The sequence below is a fragment of the Charadrius vociferus genome, unplaced genomic scaffold, assembly GCF_000708025.1.
Source record: "Charadrius vociferus isolate BGI_N301 unplaced genomic scaffold, ASM70802v2 scaffold15, whole genome shotgun sequence".
In the NCBI taxonomy this organism is placed as follows: Eukaryota; Metazoa; Chordata; class Aves; order Charadriiformes; family Charadriidae; genus Charadrius; species Charadrius vociferus.
Window position 1 is genome coordinate 3058750 of NW_009650064.1, and position 11767 is coordinate 3070516.

Consider the following 11767-nt stretch of genomic DNA (forward strand, 5'->3'; position numbering starts at 1 on the left):
TGATTAGTTGCTAGCCTGCAGCTGGGGGGATCTTTTTTATTATTTTGTTTTCCATTTATGCAAGAGACTTTTCAATTCCCTATTTAAATGAAGCAAAAACTGTGATGAGTCGGTGATGAGTCACTGGGCCAGGAAAAAGGCTGCAGGAAGGCCGGACTATTTATAAAATGTAAAAGAAAGAAAGGAAATATATTCTAGATGCAGATAGATCTGGAAAGTGACTCCAACTTCTTCTGTGGGATTGTGTATTCCCCAGCACCAGACAACAAACTTCCTGGGAAGGAGGGGGGAAGCGCTGGCGGGGTGTCCGTGCTTTTTCGGAAAGGATTCCTTGACGGAGCAGCACTCGCCGCAGAGCCCGCCATATGCTCAGGAGAGCTCTGAGGGCCACGGCCATGCAGCCAGACTCCCCCTTGTTCGCTACCTTTGCACCGTCTCTGCGTGCTGGGAGGGAGGTATGGCAGCCCCAGCTCTCCGCCGCCACAGCACAAGTGTTGGCTGTGTGCGCTGAGGCAGCTCGTGGCGAGGAGGGCCGGGTACCACCGTGTGAGTCACTGCCGCTGCCGGCGGCACAGATGTGGGGCTCCGCCAGGCTCAGTGGTGGTGGAGGTGGCTGGAGGGGCTTCCTCCCCCTCGCTCTCTGCCGGCTCCTCTGCCAGGAGGTGATGGGCCATGAGCAGGGAACCTCTTGGTTCATCCGGCTCACACCACCGTACCGCCAGGTGGGATGCGGAGGCGCCACTGGGAAACACACACAAAAGAGGCTATTTGGCTGGCAAGGGAATTACTGAGTGTGCAAATTGGCCAAGGTGGTCCCACAGTCTGGAGATACCACTGCCTGACACTGGGCTTGGGGAGTGGAAAGCAACGGAAGCTTCACCTCCTCCAAACACTGCCAGAGCTGTCTCCAAGAGCACGTGCAAGCAACGTGGCGTGGCCTCCTCACACAGTCGACCATTGCACGTCTCCCTGGCTTTTGCCAGTTAAATTCTGGATAATTGGAGCTGCTCTGGGATGTGGTTGGGCAGAGGCAGAGGGAAGGACCCATTGCCAAGAAGGCAAAGAGCACCTGAGGTCTTGAAAATCCCACCTGCAAAACATGAATGATGTCTGTCAGATGGGGTTAGACCACACCAGTACCGGATGCTTTCAGAGCAGAGGGGTCTGCAGCCCGGGTCATTCGTGTGGCCAACACAGCGTTGATCTCACATCCCTGTCCTGTGCTCACATCATCCCTACTTCCGACACTGGGTCAGAATCCAAAAGCCTGTCATGAAACCGTGTCATGGCACGGTTAAACAGGTGTTTAAACAGGACACATGGACTGGAAGGTCATGAGCCTTCTTTATCGCTTTAGACACGGATTATGTGCTGGTGGCTTGATTTGGCGCTCACAGTTCTGACATAGTTTGATGCTGATGTTCAGCGCACGTCCCACTTTGTGGGGTACGTGCACACCTAATGAGATTTAACATGTTTAGGAGTTTACCTAGGCTCCAGTTTCATAAAGCACTGGATTGGGGGAAGAAGGAGGATGGATCTTTAGTGTTTAAGTGATAATTTCTCTTGACTAAGGTACACAAGATGAAAAATGGTCAGTACTATTTGCACACCATTTCAGGCTTTGAATGGACAGCAGTTCAATGAGTAAATTGTGTGAGCTGGGTGACAGCTCCTCAACTAGTGCGTCTTTAAAGAAACCACCAAAATCAGCATGTTTCTGGGGGGAAATCAAAGTGATACCTCCCTTGAGGAAAGTTAGTTTTGTCTGTTAAAGTTAAGAGAGTTGGTTGCCCATGTTACCCACACCCTTTAAGGGAAAAAAAAGGGAGGCACCCAATCTGTATGTGCTTAAAGTATTGTTGGTGTTAGTAGGTAACAAGAAAAGAAAAACAAAAACACTCCTGCAAGGCTGTTTCGGTGGCTTTACCATCACCGTCAATGGAAACTTTGCAATGAAGTATTAATGGATTTAGTTTTGCAACACTGGTGCTGGGGAGGAGGAGAATTCCTCAGAAGTGTAATGTGGTGCTGTCTTGGCTTCATCATGTCATGTCTAAGAAATACAGGCCCTGCCTCCTGAAAGCTTTAAGCCCACATTCAAAGCCATTCCAACACTAAAGTAAACTTTTAATTGTCCTCAAAAGTGGTGTTTTCTGGAGTCACTTAAATAAAAATAAGGAATTGGTCGGCTTTATTTCTGTGTGTTGGTAACGTAGTTGGTTGGCTTAAATAGGCTATGAAATACACCCTTTCTTTTGCTCAGGTAGTGCCGTTGTGGTACGCAGTGTGTGACGGCTGGGAGCTCTTGGGAAGGCACTGCCTTATCCTGCAGAGGCTTCTCAGGGTTTGCTGGGTCTGGCATCTTCAAACTAGCTTTCAGAAGTTAAGGTATCTGCTGCTCCCCTTTGGTGCCAGGCAGGACAGCACGCGGTGGTTACGCCTGCAATTTGGAGACAAAGCTTGGTGTCGGTATCTGACGGGTGATGATTTAGGGTTTCTTTCTCCTGGACTCTCACCTGCCCGTCTTGAGCTCTGAGCCTTAGGTATTTTGTTACTCTGTGAAAGCTTCGGTTCTTGTCTTACTGACAACTACAGTAGACATCCTTGACAGGGAATTTTGTTTTCGGAGGAGCGTCAGTAGGACCGAGCACCACTTGGGTTCAGGGCCGTGGGGCAGTTCTTGCTTCCCCCTCTTCTTCCTCTCTCTTGTAGGTGTTGACCGGCTGGGCAGGAGGGAGCCGTGCCATGTCCTCCCCGCGCTGAGCCCCTGCACTGCCACAGCTCAGAAAGAGGGCTTGGGGAGGAGGAGAAGAGCAGGCAGGGAGAGGGGAGGGAAGCAGCCACCCCCGCACCCACCTGCGCTGGGAACCGCAGCCAAGGCACGGCCTTGCCACTAATTACTGTAATTAATACCCGTGTAACAGGAACTCTTTACAACCCTGAGCACTGATTGCAATGCAATTTCAGTGCTGGGTTTGAAGCCACAGGGCTCTCTCTTAATGTCACCAAAGTCAAATAAAACGTTGCTATTAATTAACTCTTTTGCCTTTTGGCCTGTTTTTCTCTGATACTTTTGTTTACATGCTGATACTCTCCGTTTTCCTCACCGCTGCCTATTTCTTTCTGTCTTTACAGTTTACCACCGAATTTAATTCCCCATCCTCTCCGCAGGCACTTCGCCACTGCTTTAATTTGTCCCCAGCTTCGTGGGCGCGCTGCACGAGAGGAAGCGGGATGCTTTGATACGCTGGGTCGCATTCTAAAGTTTTGACAAACACCGATATTTCCCATGGCAACAACCCGCATACGCTACAGCACCCAGCACAAACCTCGCTCTTGCAGGAACAAATGTAGCTCTGCAGCATCGGCTGCTTTCTAAGCAGATGCTTAATTGCAGATGAGAGATGAAATGGGGTCCTGGGCCCTGGACAGGGTCGGGGGAGCACTAGGGGTGTGCTGGATGCAACAAAATTAACCACCGAAATATACTGGATGTTACCTGAAACTCTGCAAAAAAAAAAGGACTTTGCAGTTTTGCCAGGACAGTAGTTGGTGCAAAAACCTTCTCCCAAAAGTCCCCCCCTGTTCTGGCACCCTTCTGGGTCCCACCAGGCAGCGGGCAGCCCTGCCTCCCAAAACACAGGCCAGCGGGTTTCAGATCTGGACACTTGCAGCCTGAGACATCGATGCATTGAACTGAGCAGTGGTCCGATGGGGGGATTTTCAAGGCAGCCCAGGACGTGTCGCCGTGGGAGCTACAGCCCAGCTCTCCGGCTTTGGTTTGCCTCCTGGCTGGCCTGGGTCGGAAAGTCAACCACACCATGCCATTTTCCATTTTTAATGGCTTTAAACTGGAAGAGGGCAGGTTTAGATTAAATATTAGGAAGAAATTTTTCACTCTGAGGGTGGTGAGGCACTGGAACAGATTTCCCAGAGAAGTTGTGGATGCCCCATCCCTGGAGGTGTTCAAGGTCAGGCTGGATGGGGCTTTGAGCAACCTGGTCTAGTGGGAGGTGTCCCTGCCCAAGGCAGGGGGATTGGAACTAGGTGATCTTCAAGGTCCCTTCCAACCCAAACCATTCTATGATGCCATGATTCTATGATGCGACATCTATGATTCTATCAAGTGTCTTCTAAGGCCTCGCAAACCTGCCTTTGCAGGTATAGTTTTGGGCAGTTTGCTATTTTCAGTGCAGGGTTAAAAGAGACAGGCCATGCTTGTGTTTTAGCCACTTCTGTGAGCATGGGGAGCGGAGCCTGAGCTCTTTGCCCTGGGAGATGCCGACGAGTTCACGGCCGCAGCTGTGGCTCCATGCCAACAGCAGTAATGTGGGGTGGCACATCTTAGGTCCCCTCGCTGCCCTGTGGGCTTTGTCCCCAGCGTCACCTCCATGCTTTGGGCAACGCAGAGTGCTGTGGGGACTGCTGAGGGTTGTGCCACGGGGAACGCTGATCCGGCCACTGCGGCACAGCAAATGGAGTTACAGGAGGAGGAGGTCCAGAGGGACCTGCTGGGGATGGGGAGGCTGTGAGGATGCTGGGGGTCTAATCGTGGTGTGGGAGGCTTGCTTTCCTCAAAGAGGGGGGCTGGAGAAAGGCAAGAGTGCACAGTGGGGGGTCGGGGATTGCAATGGGTCCCCGAGGAGCGCAGGGTATGGGGTAGGAGGGGATGTCTCCAGGCATGCTGACATGTTGGAGTGGTGGCTCAGGGTTTGAAAATGTGGTTCCCTAGGACTATGCAAAGCATAAAAACTGTAGAAAGGATGAATTTAGCTGTAACTCTGCTTCTCTCTCCAATTACAGCATTTTTAAGGAGCTTCCTGCAGAAAATAAGCCCAAATAACTTTTTCCTTTTGTTGTTTTCTTCCTCTGCTCTACTTCAGCGTGTTGGCATTCCCCACACATTCCTCGAGCTGACTCAGACCCCTGGGAGAGAGAGCCCGAGAGGGACGGGATGGGGTGAGCGCTGCGCCGTCTCCAGCACGGCAGCACCAAGGTCTCCACTGCTGTGCTGCCACATTCGGCAGAGGCGAAGGCCGGTGCCGTGGTGCAGCAATGGATGTCAGTGCCATCCCTGCTCCCGTCCATCACGTACTCCGGAAAGGAGCGTAAGGAAGAAGTGTTGTTCAGAGACTGTTTTTGTTGTAGCTGCTCTTCCTTTTACCCCTTTCCGAGTTATGAAATCAAGGGCATGAACTCTTCCAGCCGGGATCTAAGACCTTTTGATGGGAATATCTGCATGTCCTCGGCATAGGGAGCGATGGGAAGAAGGTGCCTGTCAAGAAGGAAGCAGAGAATAGCAATGGCAGGAGAAGGAGCTTCTCTTCTGCTCTTGCTGAGCCGGGAAAGCTGCCGCCTGTGGATTCTCTAACATCACCTGCAACCTCCTGCCTCCCACCTTTGAGGCAGATCCTGCAGAACCCACAGCTGGGAGGTGCACCTTGGCAACATCTTTGATTTTCTTCTTTCTCTTCTTTTACTTTTTTGCTCAGGTAATCCAAACATATTCTTCCCCCTCCCCGCAGGTAATCCTAAAATTAAGCAAAAAGGGGCTGAGAGGTGCTTTGGTAACACACAGCATCTGTGCAAAGCAGGTAACAGGCTGTGCTTGCCACAGCTTCGCTCCCCATCCTTGCTGGAATTGCCTCTGCCTGCGTGTTGGTCCTTGTGAGCGGCTGTGGTGAGACAAAACAGCGTTTGTCACATCTTGCTGAGAAAGGGCCTCCCCACAGTGCCCAGACCTCCTCCTGCAGCTCTGAGAGTGCAGCCTGGATGCAAGGCAGCCTCCCTCCTCCCCTCCCGTTTGCCATGTGACGGCCCATTTTGCAATTCGGAAGAAAATCAGAGAAAAAACTGCTTGTGTCAATTTTTGTTTTGGCATTAGAAAAGCAAATTGCAATTCTCAGCAGATTGGACTGATTCGATGAAATTCTGAGTGGTTCCTGTGCTGATGGCAGTACTTGAGGTAACTCAGTGGCAAGCCAAAAAAAATACTCCTTTACTGAGAAATCTGGGAGTTTTACTTTTCAGTCCCTGTAGCTGCTCTGAGAATTTCTTCTTCTTTTTTTTTTTTCCCCAAGAACCCCAAACACTTCACTTTTCTGCATATGAATATACTGATTTGAAAACAAAGCCATAAACTAAGAACTCACCCATCCTTAGACCTTGGTGTCTGGGACACAGCCACGGTATTTTGGAAAGAAGGTCACTCCGTTTCATGAAATGAGTTTTTCATTAGTCAAAGCTGACAAAAAGCCTCTGGCCTGATTCTTATCATTCTCCTGGAGTTTTCAAGGACATTTAGAAGATCATAAATACAACAAGAGCCTTTAGGGAAGTTTGTTACAGAGGAAGCTTTTAATCTATGGTTGACCTCTAAAGGCATGAACAGCACTGATAATTATATGGACGCCTGAGTTTACAGAGTTAATTGTCTAGTAAAGGCTGTGCTAGTAAAAGATGAAAAGGCAGACCTTCACACAGCCCAACAACACTGATTTCCCTGCCATTGCCCTGCTGGAGCAAATTTAAGCCAGCACATAAGCAGCAGGAGGGTTGTTCAGCAAGAGCGGTGCAGCTCGTGGAGGAGGTGGGAACCTTCAGGGCAATCCAGAGCCCCACAGTGAGGGCTGCACCCTTCTTGGTGTACAACCCAGGTCACCCCACACAGTGTTCACAGCTCCTGATGCTGAGCCTGGGCATGGTGAGGCACCGGACCAGGTTGTCCAAGGAAATTGTGGATGCCCCATCTTTGGAAGTGCTCAAGGCCAGGCTGGATGGGGCTTTGAGCAACCTGGTCTAGTGGGAGGTGTCCCTGCCCATGGCAGGGGGGTTGGAACAAGATGATCCTTAAGGTCCCTTCCACGCAAACTATTGTATCATTCTGTGATTCTATGATGTCTCCAGCAGGAACTGGTGTGGGGACATGTCGGCCCCAGCGTCAGGCGCTTGGGATTTGAGATGGCTGTGCTGGGTCAGTGTTGAGTAGCATGGGGGACAGCTGCAGCCTGCCCAGGGACAGAGCCTGGGATGTTCCTCTGTGCACACCTGGACCCCAGCCCACAGATTGCATTGCCTGGGTAAACGCTGGAGCCACTGGAGCGGCAGCAAGGAAGGCGTGCTTGCTGTTTCCCATTCGCTTTGGTCACCACATACCTGGAAAGGCCAGCTCTGGAGGGTGGGAGTGAGCCAGGACACCCTCCTGATGACAACTCTGCATCTGGTGGAGGTGCTCCTAAGTGGCGTACACAGGAGGGATCCTCCCCCCAGGGTTGCTGTGAGAAGCACTTTGTCCATTCCCTGCCGCGGGGCTTTACTTGCCCAGCTCTGCCCTTCCTGCCATGGAGAAGAATTGCTGGCGGCTTGCCCGCTGCCAGCTATCGCCTGGTGGGCTTCCCTGAGAAACATGGGCTGCAAGGCTGGTTCTTTTGAGGCAGAAGGTGGCCTAGGACCAAATCTGCAACCTCCTCTCTGTGCGTAAACTGAGGCGTTGCTGCGGAAAAAGCCCTGCCAGCACCTACAGCAGAGCTTTGGAGAGAAAATGACTTTGTCTGGCTGTGGTCAGCACTTGGCAGAGTCTGGCTGAAGCAGCCTCTCCGGGAATTTCAGCCCTGTCCCAGCCATCTTCAAATCCCAGGAGAGCTGAGCTGGGAGGGGAGCACCACAAACCCTGGTGCTTCTTAGCAAGCACCGGAGTTCATGACGAAACTCCCGGTGAACTTGTTGCTCCCCGACACGTGGATGCCCATGGTGCACTGAAGGAGCCGTTCCCTGCCTCGTGGGCAGCTGCCTTCAGCCTGCTGCAAAATCTGGCTTTCTTCAGCGCAGAAATTGGAGCCAGGTGGAGCAGTGGTTCAGGCAAAGGACAATTATTTTTTCCTTTTAGGCCCATAGACTATACAGAAAATCATCTTGTGCTGCAGATGATTTTGTGTGTACCTTCTCTGCGAATATACCTGTATCCGAGATCCGAGCTGCGGCTTCTCTGTGCCAAGAGTAGTCCACAAACAGCACCTGCTGCCCTTCTGTACCGGGAGTGAATGCCCTAAAATAAACAAGCAAAAAATAGGGGAAGAGAAAAAGAAGAAGCTTGATCAGAGGGAATGTCAGCTGATAAAGTGACAAATACATTTGCTAACGTAACTTTTACAACCCCTGAGAACCTCAGCCAAAAATTAAGCAATTCCCTTGCTTTGCTCTGGTGCCAAGTGACTTTCAATCTGCACCATCTACATTAGTTCACATGAAGCTCCCTTACTACTGCTCTGCTGATAGACGAATTTTAAAGCCCAACTATCCTGGTGTTTTAAATTTGAATTACTGTGGTGTTTACCGGTGCGGCTGGCAGAAAGCATGAGCCTATGCAGCTTGCTTTTTTTCTTTATTTTTCTTTATTTGCATGTTTTAAGATTATTTCTTTGCCAAATCACTGACACTGGTGACGGTCACCTTTATTTCAGCTGAAATGTGTGTGTCCTAAAACCTACTAGAGAGACTGCTGACAGGCTGAGTCGCCTCTCCTTTTGGGTCCTCTGTGTGCCACCCGCCACAACCTGGTGCCGCTAGCCCAGCGGGAGGCGATGTGAGTCAAGGCTGCTCTGGTCAGGGGTAACCAGCCTTATGTGGTCAGCATGGATGGGTTTGTAATCACATCCCTTCGGTCCTCAGCACTTAACGGAGCTAAAATGTCTCACTGCAGCTGATGTGAGAGTCGGTGTGACCCACTGCATCTTCTAATCGGCTTTGGCTCTTTTATATGGTGCTGGGCACATCTTTGCACGCATTTATGTGCCCTTCATAAACATCATGTAGGAACAAAAGAACAGATAGGGTATGTACAAAAGGAGACACCAGCACTTCCTATAAAAATGCTAATGCTGCTTGAGGCCTCATGAGGGTGTTCAGTGATGTGCAATAAATTACTTTTACATGGCTTTGTGAGCAGTTGTAAATTTAACAGTGTTTTCAAGGAGCAAGAAGTGTCTCTATAATCACAGTCAAGGAGATGGAATGAAAACCTTTCCAGCCAGCAAGCATAAAAATAGCTGGCCTTTACCTTTTGAGTCTTTCTGATAGTGTTTGAAATCCAGCTAAACCTCTATACCCAGGAGAAAACTAGCACAAATAATGACAGAGAGATTGATGCTAATGCTAGGCAAGGGAGAGAGCCTCTGTCTCTTCAAACACATTTAGTTACCTTTCCTTCTGTAATAATCAAAGGAATGTTCTAAAAATGTTAGATTATTAGAGGTAAGCTCATCTCCCGACTCGTTATTTGTGATACTCTGCTCCAGTGTAATGAACATAAGTAATGAGCTGCTGTTTCTGCCAGATCTCCTGGGTCTACCCGCACAAAGCGTTGGAAGCAAACTGCTCTTCATTTGTAAATTGGAAGTGGAAAAGGTCGATGGGTAGAAAGCTGTTAATAGGTCAGAACGAACAAGCTGAGGTCTAAAAAGCCACCTGAATTTAAGTAGAAAGCCTGGGTCCCCTTCTCTTCCAAGCCGGCCCCCATGATGGGATGGATAAAGTCAGGTCTCTGGGGTATCATCAGGAGACACTTCTGCACAGATCCCGAGCCTCAGATTTACGTCTCTGCAAAACACAGATGCCCCAGGACTGACCCAATATTGCTGGAAGAAAAGAGCTCAAGGACTGGAATTAAAGTTCTAGAGAAACCAGAGCGGGGCTGCAAGATGTACCGAGTTAATTTAGGAATTAAGAACTGGTTAAGCTTTCTTGTGTGGAGATATTTGTTGTGCAAGAAGGTAGGAGTTTAACTAGTAATTTCATTTATTTCTGATTTGAAAGACAAAAATTCCCTTACAGAAAACGAACTGTTCTGGGATTTGAGCTACTGCTGACATTGGCAGGCGATGGATGGGAGCTCCTTCCTACGCCCTGTGGTGGGACTGCCCCGCGATGGATGTATGCTCAGGAGAAGCTAATGAGCCTTTCACACTAGCAGGCACCATCAGGCCATGTAGTTCAATACACTGTATTTCAGACCATTACATCCCAGCTGGTTATCCTTGAACTGAGCTAAATCTTGTGCTTGACTCCAGTACTTGGTGAGAGACGTCCACTACTGCTGCAACACATGGTCAGCAAAGGGGAAATCCCACCAAAGCTGTTGGTAGCATGTTCCACCCGTTGCCTGCCTTCACGTCACTTGGTGGTCTGGCTCCAGGCCACTGCCTTTTCTACCAGGGACTGAAGAGGCCCCTGGGACCTGTTTTTACCCTTGGGTAGGGGTGGCTGGCCGAAAACGTGGGATCTTGCTGTGCTTTAGTGAGGAGAGATTGCCGAAGGAGTGAAGTATTTTTGGTGCAGCCTGGGTTTGTTTAGAGATATATCCCAAAGCCTGTGCCTCTCCCCATTTTGGGGGCAGGCTATCTGCCCAGTCCCTGCTGGGATCTCCCTGCACACGCTTTTGCTGTTTGCATTGCTCCAACATCGGCTCTCCTCCCAACGCGCAATTCAACGTTCCTTTTTTAAGTTTGTCCCTCACTCTGATTCCTTCTGAAGTTGTTTGGGACCTCTACTCTTTAGTCATTTAATATTTCATTCACGGTTTTGCTTCCTCAGAGGAAATATAGATTTAAGCATTCTCTGTACCACACCATGCTGGGTCTCAGACATATACGCCTTCTGCCGAAACAATTAGGTACTGAATGTGGTCCTCTGGCAGTCTGAGGATGCAGCATCTCCCAACATGAGGACGCCAATGTCCTCAAGCCCGTGCTTGGCTTTTCTATGGGAATTCTGATCTGAAACTGTTTGGCTTGAGTTTTTTTCTGACAGCATTGTTGAACCTTACTCTTGTCCTGTCATTAAAACATTCCCAAAGAGACAGTTTGTGCGTAGCCTGGCTGTCACCGATCCTCGTCCCGGGTGATTCCTGCCTCTGGCTGCCGGGGACGTGGCACCGCAGAGACCCAGGGTGTACCTGGCACGGAGCAGGGGCCATGGTAATCTGGCTGCAAACGAGGTGCAGCTTTTGTTTCAGGGTCCCCAGCACCCTGGGGACAGGCTGTGACCAACAAACTCCTTTCACATGGGCTGTTGGAGGTGAATTTTCAGTTGTGCTGCCTGCAGAGCTGCCTGCTGCTGTCTGACACACCGACAGGCGACGCACCCCTCTGCTCCCCGGCTACACAGTCCTCTATGAGTTCATTTTTAAGTCTCTTTTACACCAGATTTTCCCTTGCATGTAAATTGTACCAGAGGGAGCCTCTGGCTGAGGCCAAGCTCTGCAGCAGTGGCTTTCCTGCCCCCTGGCAGTTCATGGCCCCCAAGGGCACAGGGCTGAGCAGCAGGAGTGCAGTCCTGGCGTGCCATGGGTATATGTTTTCTCCCAGACCTCCCATACAACTCAAGGGTACAGGTAAAATGAAGTAAGTGCGACAAAACATCTGTCTGCGTCCCATACATGGTGCTCCATCTGCTGTGGTTCCCAGAAGCACGTGCTTGCATGGAGGACTGTGTTGGCTTCTGGCTTGGTCCTCTCTGTTTGCTGTTGGGATGATGGAGCACGTCGTTAGGGATTTGACTATGGCTTGTAAAATCCCCCCCAAAGATGAGGGAGTACCTTTGCCCTCACTAGCTCCTCCATGCAGGGGCTCTTGGCGTGGGTGGTGGGATTGAGGTAGTTTATCCCACTTCCACGTCAGGCTGCCAGCATCCCAGGAGGGGAGGCTAAGCAGACTCCCAGTGTGGTACCCGACCCTGCGGCCACACAAAGTGGGTAACCGGGAGCGGGAAA